Genomic DNA, 5,642 nt, shown 5'->3' with positions numbered 1-5,642 from the left:
TTTTTAGGATTTAGAATTTTCTATTTCTTCTCTAAAATTTCTTTAAAAATTCAACGAAAAATTATTTTAAGCGGTTAAATTGATAGACATCCAAATTTTCTGTTTCGTAGTAATAGTTGGATTTGTTAGTGGCTGAGTTGTGAGCTTCCGATTTAAAGGGTTCTGGCTCCCTGCTGCATCTATTGGCTATTCGAAACGTGGGCAAAAGCAGAAAAGTCTATAAATTTGATAACTTATATAATTTTTATCTTTTATAACTAATAGGATATTCAGTGAATGCACCGAGCAAAACGTTCACCACCTTTTGTACGTTCACCACGTGTAACTCGATCAAGACATCTAGCCAATATTGTCGCCGTTGATTTTTCTTTAGAGTCGTCATCAATCGACCAAGTACTCCAACTCAAATTTCCGATAATCCATTTTTTGAACCCGACCTCATAATTGAGAATCCGGAGGATATTCAGGGACAATTCAGAGATTCTGAACCATTAATCTTTTCTCCGGAACCACCAATCATTCAAACGGAGATTGTCGAGGAACCAACCATTAAATCAGAATCCTCTAGTGATTCAGATTCAACAAATTCAATCATGAAAAATCTGGAACCTCTAAGTATGGAAGACCGAATGAGAGCTAAATGCACTGGCCAAGGTCACGCAATTATCAACCTGACATTAATGCGCCAGATTATGAAATCAAAGGACAAATTCTACACATGGTAACTAATCAATGCCAATTTAGTGGTGCGCCGAAGGAAGATCCAAACGAACATCTTCGTACCTTTAATAGGATCTGTACTTTATTCAAAATCCGAGAAGTTGAGGATGAACAGATATATCTCATGTTATTTCCCTGGACTTTAAAGGGAGAAGCCAAAGATTGGTTAGAATCGTTACCTGAAGGGGCGATTGATACATGAGACGTTTTAGTTGAAAATTTTCTTAAACAATTCTTTCCGGCATCTAACGCCGTGAGACTTCAAGGAGAAATATTTACGTTCACACAGAAACCAAATGAAACTTTATATGAAGCATGGACAAGATTTGGAAAGTTATTGAGAGGATGTCCGCAACATGGTTTAGACACTTGTCAAATAGTACAAATATTCTACCAAGGATGCAACATAACTACAAGGAAAGACATAGATATAGCAGTTGGTGGTTCCATTATGAAGAAAACCGCAACTGACGCTTACAAAATTATTGATAACACTGCTTCCCACTCACATGAGTGGCACCAAGAAAAAGATATCGTTAGATCATCTAAAGCAGCTAGAGCCGATTCTAGCCGTGACTTAGATTCCATTTCCGCAAAGATAGATGCTGTCGTGAGATGAATGGAAAAGATGACTAAAGATATTCACTCAATACGAATTAGTTGTGAGCAGTGTGGAGGACCACATTTGACAATAGATTGTCTCAGTATTGAACAAACAATGGAACAAAGAGAGAATGTTTCATATCTAAACCAAAGGCCTGGAAATAATTATCAGAATAATTATCAACCGACAAGACCGATCTACAATCAAAATCAGAATTATAACCGAAATGTTCCATACAACAATCAACAAGGTCCTAGCAACCAACAAGTATCCAATAATACTTACAACCAGCAAAGACCTATTTTTCAAAATAAACCACCACAAACCGATGATAAAAAGCCAAATTTAGAAGATATGATGTCGAAGCTAGTTGAATCTCAAACACAGTTTTTCACATCTCAGAAACAAACCAATGAACAAAATGCTCAAGTATTTAGAAATCAACAAGCTTTAATCCAAAATCTGGAACAAGAAGTGAGTAACCTAGCAAGGTTGATAGGTGAAAGAAAATCGGGAAGTCTACCTAGTGATACAAATACTAACCCCCGAAATGAAACAGCTAAAGCCATTACCACAAGAAGTGGTATTACACTTAAACCACCTGAAATGCATTTCTGATGAAGCTATTCCTACTCTACAAGAACCACAACCTGAGCAAGATAAGGAAACATAACCGGTAGTTGAAAAGGTTAATGAAGATAACACAGTTAAAGCTAAACCTTATGTTAAACCATACCAACCACCTCTTCCTTACCCGAGTAAAATGAGAAAAGAGAGACTTGAAGACGAGCAATCCAAATTCTTGGATATGTTTAAACAAATAAATGTTAATCTTCTTTTCATTGATGTAATTTCAGGAATGCCAAGATATGCTAAATTTCTGAAAGATCTAATCACAAATAGAAAGAAAATGGAAGAACTCTCGGCTGTTACTATGAATGCTAATTGTTCTGCAGTGCTGTTGAATAAGATACCAGAAAAATTATCAGATCCAGGAAGTTTCACAATTCCATGTTTTCTGGGTAGTCTTAGTTCAATAGAAGCATTGGCAGACTTAGGTGCTTGTATAAATTTAATGCCGTATTCATTATACGCTAAACTAGATCTTGGAGAATTGAAACCAACACGAATAAGTATACAACTAGCCGATCGATCAGTAAAATATCCTAGAGGGATAATGGAGAACATGCTAGTTAAAGTTGGTACTTTAGTATTTCCAGTAGATTTTGTTATTCTGGATATGGAAGAAGATTCTCAAGTTCCTCTCATATTAGGAAGACCATTTTTAAACACGGCTAAAGCAATAATAGACGTGTTCGGTAAGAAACTGACCCTAAGTAGAGGACGAGAGTGTTACCTTTTCTGTTGATAGAGCCATGCAACAACCGCAATCTGCAGATGATACATGTTATTATATTCAAACTATAGATTCACATGCAGAATTGTTAGAAGAATTTCCAGAATTACAAGGAATAGGAGAATGTTCTTTAGGAGAAGGAACTGAACCAATTGATGAAACTGAAATGTTAGCTACACTTATGGCTAATGGATATGAACCAACAACAGAAGAAATTCAAATGCTAAAAGAGGAAGACAGATATCGATATAAATCATCAATAGAAGAACCACCGACATTAGAATTAAAGCCACTTCCAAACCATTTGGAATATGCTTATTTACATGGTGAATCTGAATTACCTGTAATAATATCGTCTTCTCTTACTGAAAATGAAAAATCTCAACTCATTTCTGTGCTAAAAGCTCATAAACCAGCTATTGCATGGAAAATTCATGATATTAAAGGAATAAGTCCTTCGTATTGCACACATAAAATCCTTATGGAAAAAGATCATAAAACGTATGTGCAACGCCAAAGAAGACTAAATCCTAATATGCAAGATGTTGTTAAGAAAGAAATTATTAAACTGCTAGATGCGGGTTTAATTTATCCAATCTCCGATAGTCTATGGGTAAGCCCAGTTCAATGCGTACCTAAGAAGGGTGGTATGACTGTCATCACAAATGAGAAAAATGAGCTTATTCCTACTAGAACTGTAACAGGATGACGTGTTTGTATTGATTATAGAAAATTAAATGACGCCACCAGAAAAGATCACTTTCCCTTACCTTTCATTGATCAAATGTTAGAAAGATTAGCCGAAAATAGTTACTATTGTTTTCTTGACGGTTTTTCCGGATATTTTCAAATTCCAATAGCACCCGAGGACCAAGAAAAAACCACATTCACGTGCCCTTATGGTACTTTTGCTTACAAACGCATGCCATTTGGACTTTGCAACGCCCCTGCAACCTTTCAAAGGTGCATGATGGCGATTTTTCACGACATGATAGAAGAATGAATGGAAGTTTTCATGGATGACTTTTCAGTCTTCGGTGATACATTTGAATCATGTCTAGTTAATCTTGAACGAATGCTTATTAGATGCGAACAATCAAATCTAGTACTTAATTAGGAGAAATGTCATTTCATGGTTGAAGAAGGCATCGTTCTTGGTCATAAAATTTCAAAGGAAGGAATTGAAGTGGACAGAGCTAAAGTAGATGTAATTGCTAAACTTCCACATCCCACCAATGTTAGAGGAGTTAGGAGTTTTTATAGGACATGCCGGTTTTTACCGACGTTTCATAAAAGATTTTTCTAAAATTGCCACTACTATGAATAAACTTCTAGAAAAGGATGCTCCATTCATTTTTTCAGATGAATGCATCAAATCTTTTAATATTCTTAAAGAAAAACTCACTAATGGGCCGATCATGATAACTCCAAATTGGAATCTACCGTTTGAACTAATGTGCGATGCAAGTGATTTTGCAATGAGAGCCGTTTTAGGACAAAGGATTGAAAAACAATTTCAACCTATTTATTACGCTAGTAAGATGTTTCAAGGAGTACAAACGAATTACATAACTACTGAAAAAGAACTCCTTTCTATTGTCTTTGCTTTTGATAAATTTCGTTCATATCTCGTTCTAGCAAAAACGGTGATCTATACTGACCATTCTGCTCTTAGATACCTATTTTCAAAACAAGATGCTAAACCACGATTAATCCGTTGGATCTTACTCTTACAAGAGTTTGATATAGAAATCCGAGACAAAAAGGGAGCAGAAAATCTCGCAGCTGATCATCTTTCTCGTCTTGAAAATCTCGAATTAGAAGTTCTAAATGAATCGGCCATACAAGACAACTTTCCTGATGAATATCTATTGAAGATAGATTATAATGAAATTCTATGGTTTGCAGACTATGCAAACTACTTAGTATATGGATTCCTTGAAAAAGGATTATCGTACCAAAAACGAAAGAAATTCTTTAGTGATATAAAACACTATTTCTGGGAAGATCCACATTTGTTTAAAAGTTGTCCCGATGGAATAATACGCCGATGTGTATTCGGAGATGAAGCTAGTCAAATTTTAAACCATTGTCACACAGGACCAACAGGAGGGCATTATGGGCCTCAACTTACAGCAAGAAAAGTTTACGATGCTAGATTCTATTGGTCTACAATTTTCAAAGACACACACCTTCTTTGCAAATCCTGTGATGCTTGTCAAAGGGCCGAAAAAATAAGTCAACGTGATGAAATACCACAAAATGTCATTCAAGTATGCGAAGTATTTGACATTTGGAGTATTGACTTTATGGGTCCATTTCCAAAATCTCATAATAATCTCTACATTCTCGTTGCCATTGATTATGTATCTAAATGGGCGGAAGCACAAGCTCTCCCAACTAACGATGCACGAGTTGTAGTCAACTTTTTAAAACATCTCTTTGCTAGGTTCAGAACACCGAAAGCTTTAATAAGGGATCGGGGTACTCATTTTTGTAACAATCAACTTGAGAAAGTTCTCAAAAGATATGGAGTAACTCATAAAATCTCAACCACTTATCATCCACAAACAAGTGGACAAGTTGAAAATACCAACTGAGCTTTAAAACGTATTCTAGAGAAAACCGTAGGATCAAATCCGAAGGAATGGTCCATTAAATTGGAGGATGCACTTTGGGCTTTTAGAACAGCCTACAAAACTCCAATTAGAACCACACCTTTCAGACTCATTTACGGAAAAGCATGTCATCTTCCAGTAGAAATTGAACACAAAGAATTTTGGGCTTTGAAGACATGTAATCTTGATTTACATGAAGCCGGACGTCTACGGTTAAGTCAATTAAATGAATGAGAAGAATTAAGACATGAAGCATACGAAAATTCATTAATCTATAAAGAAAGAACGAAGAAATGGCATGATAAAAGAATCAGAAGTTCAAAAGAATTTAAGGAAGGAGACA

At 35.7% G+C, this 5,642-nt stretch overlaps 1 non-coding gene across 1 annotated transcript; it reads right to left on the bottom strand.

Annotated features, from left to right (window-relative positions):
• Positions 1–976: 976 nt before the first annotated feature.
• Positions 977–1,083, bottom strand: LOC139903041 (small nucleolar RNA R71). Its single transcript, XR_011777889.1, has one exon. It is a non-coding gene; the product is annotated as a small nucleolar RNA R71 (small nucleolar RNA).
• Positions 1,084–5,642: the final 4,559 nt, after the last annotated feature.

Source organism: Rutidosis leptorrhynchoides, chromosome 3, assembly GCF_046630445.1.
Source record: "Rutidosis leptorrhynchoides isolate AG116_Rl617_1_P2 chromosome 3, CSIRO_AGI_Rlap_v1, whole genome shotgun sequence".
NCBI lineage: Eukaryota > Viridiplantae > Streptophyta > Magnoliopsida > Asterales > Asteraceae > Rutidosis > Rutidosis leptorrhynchoides.
The sequence above is the reverse complement of the archived record's forward strand: the minus strand, read 5'-3'. Positions and strand labels throughout refer to the sequence as shown.